At 40.8% G+C, this 12,832-nt stretch overlaps 1 protein-coding gene across 1 annotated transcript in view; it reads right to left on the reverse strand.

The window, feature by feature from the left end:
* The window catches only part of zfhx4 (zinc finger homeobox 4), a 71,027-nt gene extending 61,137 nt beyond the window's left edge, over positions 1-9,890 (reverse strand). Inside the window, 1 exon segment of the mRNA XM_041065337.1 lies at positions 9,801-9,890. The gene's annotated coding sequence lies outside the window, so the exon portion shown is untranslated.
* Between the last annotated feature and the right edge of the window lie 2,942 nt (positions 9,891-12,832).

Raw genomic sequence — 12,832 nt, forward strand, 5'->3', positions numbered from 1 at the left:
CAACTACTTTACTGTAATTAATTCCAAATCATTCTCACTCATCATTCATACCCAGTACTACATCAGTAAGACGAGTAATGATTTTAATATTAGAACCACTGAGAAATTAAAACAGTGTTAAGAAGGTAGCACCACGACAACTTTTGAAAAGTAGACAAATGCAAAATTAACTGCTTCCACTTGCATCTGTGTCTTTTAAGTGACAGAATGAGACTGCCTGCCACACCACAAAAAAAAAAAAAACATCCTTAAACTAAGGTTTTGTCTCCTATTGACCCCAGGGACCAGAGCCTGGAAACAGGGGAAATGAGGTATAAATGAATGAAACAGCTCCCATGGCAGCCGGCAGTGGATAAGTTTATGGGAATAACCCAATTGTCTGGTAAATAGACTCTCTGATCGACATGCCACTGTGCAACACTGGAAGCAGTTTTTCCTCCGTTGTGTCCTGTGTGTGCTAATGCTGTGTTAAAAGATAATGATTTCAGGCTAGTACAAGCTCGCTTTGGATAACCTCAAAAGTACAGTTGTGAACACATTCTGTCAAACAGCTTATATGCAGAAAGATAAGCATCTTCCTTTAAGAGGAAAAGTGGACTGAAGTAAGAAGAGTCTTCAGTCATTGGCTAAATCGGTCTTGGCATGTTCTTGCCAGTCAGGAGTTACTAATTAGGCAGCACCTATTAACCTACTAATGCCCCAAAGGTATGGCTTAGACTCTGTGTGGACAAGGACAGTGAGACACTGTATATTGACATTATACAAAGTGTGTGACTGCCTGTTGGCAAATGAGTTGGCAAATTTTCTAGACAGGAGTCACACACACAGGGATGCATTGGGAAACTAAAGAATATTTATATTTTTTATATTAATGTGTTTCTTTTTCATTCAGGAACAATACAGCAAAGAAAGAGAGAAAGACAGAGATAGAGGATGAGAGAGAGAACGAGCTTCCATCAGGAACGATGTTTGGAATACCAGTGAGATGTTATCAATCCTGGGCAACTGCCCATTTCTCAACCCCTCACTACTTCAATCTCTTGGCTTTTCACAACAAGGCACAAATGTAAAGGCACAGACAAATACACATGCACACAATGCAGAACGGAAGCCTCCTAAGCCGCAGAAACACACACACACAGCAGCCTGCAATCATTTCATTTTGTAATCACAGGCATAATTTCTCATCACCTGAAGAGAACAAGAAGAAACAACTGAGTCAAAGCCATGAGGGGAGATAAAGAAAAACAGACTAAAAGCTTGAGAACTGAACCTTCATTGCTGCTTAGAAGAAAATGTTTTCTCACTCAGCTGAATGCAACAAATGAGAACTAGTTGTATATGCCAGTGTCTTTTCACTTGATACAGTACCAGCGCCTTTCAGATGCTTGCATGTAAATGAGCTGGCATTAAAAGAAAGCTTTAAAGAGACATGTTAACCTTTAACCCAATCCACCTGCTGCTTAATTCTCTCTCTTTTTCTACACTCCCTCTCCATCACAACAAAGCTACAAAGCAATTAGAGGATTAATCCGCAACAATCCAGGGCTAAACAAAGCCAGGGGGAGGGACAGTAAAAGCGTGAGGAATGAAATCAAACATGTGTGCGAGTATGTTTGTGGGTGCATACATGTGCACGCGCTATAATCAGGTCTAATCTGACATATCCCAGAGATGATTCCATGAGGACTAGTGATAGATTAAAAGAGAGAAATTGTGTTTGTTTTTTTCTCTCTCTTTGTGTCTCACTCAGTTTCTGCCTCTCTATTCATGAGATTAAAGAAAACTTCACAAGGAGCAGGAAATTAATTTTAATACTTATCTGTTCAGCATGGACGTATCAAAAAGGTGGAAGGTGGATGTGTGACATGTACATGACAAAACTGTCTTCTTAGCATAACTTGTACAGTCAGGCAGTTAAGGGCTAAAGTATAGTCCTGCTTAAAACATTTTTAATTTTTCACATTTTAAAAGTATTTTAACTTCTGAAATAGTGGTGTTTACCACACAGAGTGCAAAAATGTCTGCCAGAAAAAAAAAAAAAACTCCACCCAAGTGAGACAGTTCAAGACAAACATTACAGTTTATCTGATTTTTTTTTTTCACCCAAGCGATTTCGAGCCCAAATCACAGATCCTGAAGATAACAAGTATGGTTTCGACACTGGATGCACTAAAAACACAAACACACCTGTCTACGCGTTAACTCACACTTAGAGGAGCTAAAACAGGCCAAATATGTGTCATGCTACAAGAACGCATAGTGTTAACACATTGTTTCTCCACAAATATGTCTTAATTATTAGCTATAGCTGCACTGCCACTATGGAAGAAGAGGAAAACAAAATAATTTGCCAGTGTGATGAAAATTATAAAAAAAATAAAGGCACTCAAATTAGAGCTCACTCACAGTTTCGCATCACATCCATTGCCCTCAACTAGCACCAAAACAACATACTGGCCTTGCTCCTTGCAGTCAAACATATACATTTTTCACTTTTCGACAAGTGCCCCTCTTAACAAGGCTTGTGTTAAACTGTGATTGAGGGTAAAACTGTTTATAAGCAGTCGGTTTGAGAGCTAATGCGACACATACGACAGGAATTACTACTTGTCAGTGGTGTCACTTGACTGCTTATTTCATTTGGGAGCAACCCCTTTGAATTGTAGCTCGGACATAAAACACTGTGGTTTATGAATTATGCATCTCCTAACACTTTAAGTATGGAATTACGTCTTCTGGGTAAGGCAGTGTGTTAAGCATTTGCCACTGACATATCACCTCTAATGCTAACAGGTTAGCAGCTGTTTACGTGTGCTGTCTGCCAACAATAATGTAACTGTCCATTATCTGCCTCTGGTTCTACCTGAACCCAGTCATTTTGCAACCAAAAGGACACTGAAAAACAAATGAGACTAATATTTAATTTTGGATATTGTTTTTTTTTTTTTTTCAAAATAACTTCTTTGCATTGGCAGTGCAGCCTGTTCTAAGCGTCTGAAGTCATCCTGATCCATTCAGCATGTGTTAATTTAATATAGTTGGACACAGAAGAAATCATATGTCTGGTCTTACTATGAAGTCAATTCAGTAATTTCCTTGTCTACCTTTCTGAGTTCAAAGTAGCATTTTAGATGCTGAAATCTTTAGACTTGCACAGATCTATACAATAGCTTGTACTCAACTCTATAAAACCTGATTAACTGACATTTTGTCTCATAAATAAATAGGTGGAGAGGTTTTCTGACTTTTGTTTTCCTCCATTCTCCAGGCTTCACACCTTTCACAGCAGTAGTGCCCACTACTGCTTCTTTTAAGGTAGATCATGTTACTGCTGGCTACGAAACCTTGATCTCTCTCTATCTCCCCTGCCGGTTTCCTTTGCTAACCAGCCAGACTACTTTCATTGGAGAGACAGCGATAGATAGACAGATACATAAAGGGAGAGATGAACAATGAAGCCCAGGTTTTTCCACACTGCAGAAACAGTTCCCTTCTTACAACAGAAGAACAAAAGAGATGGCCAGAGCCGCTCCCACCTCTGTTTTTTAATTAAGCATGTCCCCTTGCTTTCACATGCATGCACATGGACACAGGCTTTCTCTCTCTCTCTCTCTCTCTCTCCTACACACACGCACACATATACACACACACACACACACACACATAAGGTAATTAAAGTGGCAGATCAGATCCAGTGAGAGGCAAATAATAGCCCAGGAATGCCTACTTTGGACACTGCTAGTTCTGATGGGAGAAAGGGGCTAAGAGACTCCTTGGCCTATTGTTTTTCGCCCCCCCACCTCCCCTTGACTCTCTCCCCCATATCCCTCCATCTGCTTTTCAGTAGCTCCCTGAGAGACAGAGAGGCACTCTAAAGCAGGGGATTTCTCCACTTTTTTTTCCTTTTTTTTCCTCCAACTTTTCTCCTCTCTCTCTGACTGGGGTTAATCTTAAAGCACTTCCAGTTTAGACAGAAGCTGGATCCTGTATGCAACAAAAGTCAGAGAGTGGACATCATCAGAATCTGAGTCTAGACTACAATGTGTTGATAATAAATAAAGTGTTACACAAATGTGTCCACGGTGCAGATCTGAGGCACTGAACTCCTAGCAAAGTCAGCGTCTCCTACTGCTTTTGTCCTCCTGTCAAGACCATCACACATTAGCCAGAGTCTCAGCCTGTAAAATGCCAAACCTGTAATTGCAATGTCGCCACACTGCCGTCTTTGTTTACATGGTTAACTGTCCGACATTTTAATGCAAGGGAAGACAGTGCTGTTAATGCTGCCGTGACTATTTATAATATCTGTAAACATTGGAATTAGGCAGATGTGTGCTTTGGGATGTGGTCATCTGAATTCTAAAATGGTTATATTTTCCCTCTACTTGTCAAATTGTATGGGGACATATGTGAGAACAGGTAATAACCTGTGGTGAAATTAAATCCAGACGGAATCTTTAAGGTGACCCATGAAGCTTAGCAAAGTCAAACAACAAAGTCAGGAGACAGCATGAGACTATTGCTTTCTGTCCATTCCTTGAGGTCTCCTAGAAGGTCATCCCTCTCTCGGCATGTGGCCCCTCAGTCTAACACCAAATCTTCTATCAAAATGTCACCAAGCGTTAGCCAAAGACAAAGGCAAAGGGTGCTGTGAAAGCCCCTGCATCCATCTCCCACTGTCAGTGCCATGAATAGGCCTACTCTGGTCTAATTAGACCTATTTATTTGTTGCCATGCAAAAAATAAATAAATAAATAAATAAAAATGGAGGGATGAAAAACAAAGTGGATGAAGGAGGAGGGGAATTATCTCCTTCCTCACAATGCGACGAGAGGGGCTTTGGCTGCCATTAAAGAGCGCTGATGCATGTGTGCACAAACACGTATGCTCACATGCACAGAATCACAGAAGAAGGTCTAATGCTCTCTGTTTAAAGTCTCAAAAGAAAGGACAGAGGGAGAAAATTGCAAAAGGATGGACGGGGGCGGGGAGGAGGGGGGCGGACTGTTGCGTGACCAACTGTTTTTTGTCTTCTTTACTCACAAAGAGTTTTCATGCAGCCCTTGTTTGTTGCCTGGAGGTGTAATATTAGACGTTAGATGCAGTACACCTCCCCAGTGGGCCCCCCACACCCTTTTCTATCTGCCTGCCCTCTTCCCTGTGTCTCCCTTGTGAGGAAAGGCCTTCATTACCAAAAGACACCTTATCATTATTGCAAGGTGCGGTCCAGACACCTAAGCAAGCACCACTCCATTTAGCACAGGAATCTTGTTCGACAAATTACCTACTCCGCAAAAATGCCTTTTAGCAAATCAAAATTACGCCTACATGAGCAATGATCTTGGTTTGTAGAAGGAGGCAAAAGAATAGAGAAATGTTTAGAGGAGGAGAGGGAACAAGGATAATGAGGAGAAATGTAGAGGATGGAAGTGGCCCTTTTTTTTTTTTAACCTAGAGCAGGTATGCAGGTTCTATCCCTCAGGCTGATGACAAGTTAATTGGTCTCATTGGTTGCTCAGATTACATTACACCAAGCTGCCCTCAGGTCCGTACCTGATATTCTATTGTTGAAAAAAAAAAAATAAATATATATATATATATATATATATATATATATATAGGATTGTCTGGATAACATAGAAAATAACCAGCAACATGTGAGATGAGAGCACAGGAAACAAAAATAATCACGAATGCAAAAACCAACTTGTTAACCAGATGAGTGACTTGTGAACTCACAGGCCATGTTTGCTTTTTTTTTCGCTCTCTCTGTCTCTCAGATCACAGGAGAATTATATCACTCAAGCCACAGATGGGTCCTAAAATCTGATTTAGGATCAGATTACAGGTACACCGGCCCCTATCCTAACTTCAACCAGGCTGAGGTGAAAGCATCTCTCACGTCCTCCAGTCCTTAAAGACAACCACCCCAAGACTAAAAAATATCCTATTGAGTGTAGAGAACAGTTACATTTATTTCCATTAAGTAGGTTTTCATTATGATTCTTTGGATGTGGGCCCTAGGTCAATGCCAGTGTTTATCTGCTTCTTGAATGGCTTCATAGACACAAAGTTTAATGGATTAAAGACAACTTTGACTGGATTTAACATTTTTACAAATGGACTTTGGGCTTACACAGGCCAGTCTAAATATATGCACAAGTCTCACGCCTTTGAAGAGGCAATATTTCAAACTAAACTCAAACTGAAACATGAAAATAAACAGTCAGACACTGCTGGGTTGCAGTCACCACTTACTGCCCTTGCTAAAGATTTTTCCAGCATCAAAGGCAAAGCCAATCTACATGGCTAATGCCTCCAGTTTTTTTTCCTCCCCTTCCTCGAACTCAAAACAGCAAAGACCAATGGGAGTGGAAAAAAAAGTGGGGATTTTTCTTTTGCCGGCAATCTGGAAACACTCTCTAGTTAATTAGGGTTGATTGGAAATGAACCGCACAAACAAAGGGCAGCCTATGCCCTGACTATTATGACTGTGCACGCGTGTGTACACGTGCACAGGAGGGTATTATAACCACCTTAGAAGCACACACTGGTAAAAGCTCCACTCTCTAGACTCTTCTCCTCTGTCTCTTTACCCCCTCCACCTCCACCCTCTAGATTAAGGGAATGCACCGCCAAAGAATGTGTGACGACCTCCACTGCCACGGAGCAAAACTTCCAGCCCCTGACGCCACAAAAGGCAAGAAGGTAATTAAGTTTGAAAGAATAGAAGCACTGCCACAAACAATGCGCCAGTGTCCATGGGGAGGGATTGGAAGGGGGGGAGGGTGTTGCGTTGGTGTGTGTGTATATCTGTGCGTGTGTGTGTAGGGGAGGCAGAAAAGCTATTAACATTCAGTGGCCGGGTGAGAGAGAGGAAGGAGGGCAAAGGGGAACTGAGGATGGCATTCTCTCTCTCTGTGCTTCTCCCTGTCTTTCTCTATCGCAGCATGACTTGTCTGTTCATTCTTTTTAATTTATCTCTCTTTTTATTCTCTCTCAATTGCCCTCACATCTGGTTTGGACCCCACAACCACCCCTCCCACCCAAATCACCCCCTACTATACTGCAACAGCTCTCCAATGCTCTTGTTTGGCCCCTTTGCTGTTCCTTGTTGTTGTTCCCTATGTAAAGGGTGCCCTCCTGCAGACAACACACACTCTGACAAATGCAGTCAAACACACACCCTACTTTTTTTTTTTATTCCAACTCTCCTCCAGCTCTTTGTTATCTATTTTGCAAGGCTAAGTTTGACACTTTGCATATGCTGAGGCTTGTAACTTATGACAGCGTTACACACACAGTACACCTGGTTACCACCTTAAAGTGCTAAAAGCTAACTGGATTACCACCCTACACTCTCAAATTCACACACAAACACACACACTTGGGATCGCAACACAAAACACACACTGGGAGCTTTCATCTTTTTTTGCCACATCTCCAGCAAACCAGTTTAACTCAATTAGCAAAGAATGTAATTTTATTTACAGACTCCCAAGTAACTCATAACACACACACACACTCATACACACACCCAGCCTCATAGAGTATAAGCAAACTGTCCCTCTCCCACGTGGTTGGAGCTAAGAAAGAAGTATTCATTGCTCATGCATGTGTGTCGAGCTGTCTGTGTGTGCGTGCGTGCATGGGTGCGTGTGTTCGGACAGTGGAAAGATCATGAGACACATTTACGTCAGATGAGTGAATCAGACAAACCGCCGCTAATTTCAAAGAGGGATTCTTTTCAAGAAAGAAGAAAGGAGGAGGGTGAGAATGAGAAGTTAAAAGTTGGGGAGAAGCAGGCAAACAGCGGCAACGATAGGTTAAGAGAGCAAGAGATGATTAAGTGAAACATAACTTTGCGTGTGTGTTTGTGCACGTGTTTGCACATCTACTGTCCATCTCCTTTTCTACACAGTTCGAGGAAAGCGAGTCACCAACTAATTGTAGTTTTGCGGTGTTATATGTTTAGTAATCTGTCTCCCTTTGTCTCTGCATCTCACCAGAGACATGGATTAGTGCTAAAATGATGACTGCTTAATCCTTGATTTGTCTGTGCTAAATAAATATTAATCTAGCCTGCTCATCATGCTCTTGTAAGGTACAACATACACAATATGAAAGGGCTTAGCGGTTACATAAATCACAGCCTTATCTTTTGGATGAGGCAAAAGCATGAGACCACGCACATACACACACTTCATCTCTGCAATAACATAGCAAGTTGAAGGGGGTGGCAGGGTTGGATTATTTGCAAAGCGAAATTAATAATCCCGCTAAATACAAAGCATGAAAAAAAAATCTCTAAAATGCATGTTTTCTCTTGGGGTGTGTAGATGCATACCATTATATACCAGCCCAGGAAATAATATAACAAACATCACTCATTTGTGTTGATTCAGACCCCTCTCTATCTCTCACTCTGCCTCTCAGCAGGTTTGTTTAGAAAAAATACTGCTGGGGAAATGAAAAATGAAAGCTACCATTGCTGGACTCTCTCCCTCACTCTAAAACACACACACACACACACACACACACACTTAAATTGACAAGGCCGTGGTAGCACAGCGCAGAAGAGGTTAAGCAAACACTGTCCACGTCAGTCAAGGATAGCACAAGCTCGCAGACAGACAGAGAGAGCAGTCTCTGACGCAGGCATTTCACATCCACCTGGCAAATATAAACGGCTGGTTATGCTGTATCAACTACCATGAGTCTCAGATTCTCTGCTTATTTTATGCTATGATAACTCTGACGCTTGTGAAACAACTTGTATGTGGAACTTATTTTATGACTCAAAAATAGCATAATATATTCTTAAAATACTTGCCTCATCACAGGCTCAGTGGTCTGAAATGAAAAAAAAAAAAAAAAAAACACAAAGTACTTTTCCAGCACTGAAATCAGTTTTGCAAGAGCAGTGAGTCCTGCTGATATTTTGGAACCTATTATTAAGCATTACAAACTAATGTAGCAACTCTGGCTACTTGTTGCCAAAAGTTCATTCCTTTTTAGGAAAGGAGAAAAAAATGTCACAAATGTTGCCCTATTTGGTGAAAGATGTCTACTGGTATCAAGTGGACAAAAAAAGCTAGTGGTACAGCTAGTGAATAGTTATAATACAGTATTAATCAGTGCATTGCATTGTCCCATAGCAGTGTGGTTGCTGGGTATCCCAAATGATAGTTAACACTCTAATGGACAAGTAGGGACATCTTGTCGCTCAGTTGTGTTTGCTTAACCTATGCTTATCTGTCCAGTCATACTGTCATACAGAAGAGAAGAGAAGAGAAGAGAAGAGAAGAGAAGAGAAGAGAAGAGAAGAGAAGAGAAGAGAAGAAGAGCATCTGCTTTTACAGTTAGTAAAAGAATACAGACACCTTGTTAATTGTACAGACAATTCTTGGACATGGCAACCGAACCCTTCCAGTTCTTTTCCAGGGATAACAATAAAGTTTAAAGTTCAAACCCCAACTGTTTTCTAAAGACGGTACTCGGCAGGACCCTAGCCCTGTCATTATCTTCATAAACATAATCATAGGGCAGGTATCCTGACTGACGCCACAAGCTATGTGCCCCTCACTTAAACATCTCCCGAGCACTTCTGTGACACGCCACAAACAGACCATTAATGTCTTGAGCATTTCGGAAAAGGTGGGGGGGACGGGCCTTGCATAAGAAAAAAAAAAAAAGTGCAGATTAACACACACTTAGGCACACTTGTGTACAGAGATGGGAGCAGGCATAAGGGATTTATGGAAAAACACACACACAAAACACAAATGCACACATACCTTTTGGTTTTCCAAGAGCTCGAATACTCGTGACAGGTCTAATTTCTGGACCCAGGGAATTACTAATTAACTTAAGCTTTTGGCTCTCTATTTAATTAGAGAGGTCTCCAAATGAACTTTAGACCAAAGCGATTTGCTTTTTAAACAAACCCCCTTTTTCTGACAGCTGTTGTGAGTTTGCCCTCTTCTCACAAAAACCACAACGAAAGCACAGTTGTTATTTATGCCATCATAGGCTCTTTTTCTGGTTACCGTGGGAGGGGAAAAAAAAGAGAATGGGGGAGGAAAAGGAGAAAAAAAAAGAGAGAAATGGAGTTGAAAAGTGTACATTTTAATTGGATTTCACTACAAACAAACAACTGTCAGACGTAATTTGTGTGGTTCTATATTAGCACCACAATATTCCTTTATCAAAAGAAACTCCCACCATGTCACGCAAATCCAGGGCCAACCCACTGAGAGGGAATCTGGATGAAATGGACCCATTATCTTACTCTTTGCTGCAGAAAATTACTACTATTAGATATAAATGACACAATAACATATTGAAATCTAATATGTAACATAGAAAATTCCTAAAATTAACAACATGAAATTAAGGCTTCTAACTATATTTGTGTGTATGTGCGTAACATTGCCCTCAATGTGACAACCAGGGGACCATAGGGGTCAGTGACAAGGCAGCTGAAGTCCAGAGTCAGCAATATCTCTCTTGTTTTTCCATTCTCTCTCAGACACACACACCCACACATAGATTATGTTTCCTGTAAAGCAAAGTCACACTCAGTTACAGTACATACCTTATTTTACAAAATTAGACCGAATATATATTCTGAAAAGGTGCAAGCAAACACTCTCCTCTCTGTTCTTTTAATAAAATCTTTGCCTTTACTTTTACAATAATACAAAAAAGGTGAGTGTCTCCAACAAGCCAGAAAGGCCAGCAAACCATCCATCACCACATCATGACACTTGTTTAGGTATTGTGTTAAGGAAGAAGTCCATCCTTCTGCCAGACTTTGCTTTTTTAACAATTCCTCCAAAGCCTTCCTATATCTGCTCATCTCAGCTGGGATGAAACACGGCAATACTCCCCTCTTTATTTAGTCTAGGGGCAGAGAGCTGATACATCAGTGAAACCACTGACAAAACCAGCCTTGTTAATACCTACAATTTCATATACAAGAACATTCCTGCATCTGCTCTGCTCTTCTTCTTTACTGTCACAGAAAAAGAGAGGGAGTCTTTTTTTTTTCTTTTCAAAGCAAATAATTAAAAATTATTCCACAGCTGGTGCCAGGCCAGAAAAAAAAAAAAAGAGGCAGGATTTTAGAGGGATAGTGTTGGCTGGAGTTTCCTCAGGGGAGTCGAGGAGACACATACTTGCTCGCCTATATTAGATCAGAGTGAGCACCGCGATGGAAAAGAAAAGATTTTGTGTTTAATACTGTAAACATATCCCTGTAGTTACAAAATAGTACAGAGAAATATTCGCATTTAGTCAGGCCACCACGTGGGCGAGTATTTCGGCACCTGCACATCATACGTAACATCTGCATTTCTATTAGAGGACTCATGCTGTTAAGTCAAAGGACCATGGGTTTTAACAACAACAACAACAACAATAATAATAATAATAATAATAATAATAATAATAATAATAAAAGGGTCTCCATGCATCTCGAGTTAAATTCTTTGGTAAATTCATATCATCTCTCATTACACTGTTTGTTTAAGCCCACAAGTCATGCATAATTAATTAGCCACTTATTCCCTGACTAGCCCTGCCAATGGCCTTGATATCCACATGCTATTGCCTTCAGGAGACCTGCATGCCAATCATGTCGCATGCTTGTGATATACATGCATACAGAGGCACGTGCAGATGTCGACACACGTACAAATAATATGCATGAGAAAAGGAGAAAATGGAAGTGATTTAATGCGGATATTCCGACGGAAAAATAGTATAATTGTTATCTCATCTGCAACGGAACATTTTATTAAATTATTCCTACAGATATACAGTATCACTCGCTCCTTATTTCTTCATTTTGACTTGAGGTCTATTAATGTGCATATGTCCTGTGACTGGGCTCGCTGCCTTTTCAATCCCTGCCTTTGTCTTTGGCCAACAAGGAAAAGAAGTATCATTTGTCATGAGACGTCTTGCGCTATTGTGGTGTATGTTCTATAAAACCTGGAGAAACTTAGTCTTTCATTAACTTTTTTTTTCTGTTCACTCAGAGCTTGTCTTTTTAACTTCTGTTTGGATGATGTAGTTGTGCACATCTTTGCGAAACGAAACTTGTTTTTAACCTTGCCAAGTTTTGCCGCTATATAAAAATACTTCTGAGAGCAATCGATAAAATGCGGCTTGTAACCTTTTGTCCATGCATTATTTTCTTGGTAAGAACAAGTGGGACAAACCTTTCTGAAACAAAAGGCTGCTGAATGCTTTTGTTGAATATGTAAGATGAGGACTTTGAGGCACCCACATGGACCTGAAGGGCTGAGGAAGTGTCCTTCACAGTGACTGCATCAAGGAGTAGAGAGGACAAACAAATGTCACAGTCTGAAAGGTAACTGCTACATCAAGTCTACACACAGCAATAATGCAAAAGTTTGCAGATATCAGTGAGGAGGGAGTTCAAATTGCCCAATCATTGTTTGGTATTATATCCCCTCCCAACCTGACTGCCATGCCTGTTAAAAGAAAAAAAAAAAAAAAACATCCATGGACACAAATGAAAGTTGAGACAAAAAGCAACAGAGAACATGAGATAGAGACACCAACAGAGATACAGAGAAAGCAAATCTGCGAGACAAGATGAGAGAAAGCGAGAGGCCTCATTTTTTTCACCAGCCCATTTTACTTGACCTAAACCTGAGAATCTTAGCCACCCCCGGGGCCCACAGGACCTCAGATCAAACAGAAAGAGTCCTCTAACACACGGCCCCGATTGTTCTTTCCCCACCCGACGGAATCCCCCCACTTCCACTTTGAAATGAAAAGAATAAACATATTATTC

This window comes from Toxotes jaculatrix, chromosome 20 (assembly GCF_017976425.1).
Source record: "Toxotes jaculatrix isolate fToxJac2 chromosome 20, fToxJac2.pri, whole genome shotgun sequence".
Taxonomy (NCBI): Eukaryota; Metazoa; Chordata; class Actinopteri; family Toxotidae; genus Toxotes; species Toxotes jaculatrix.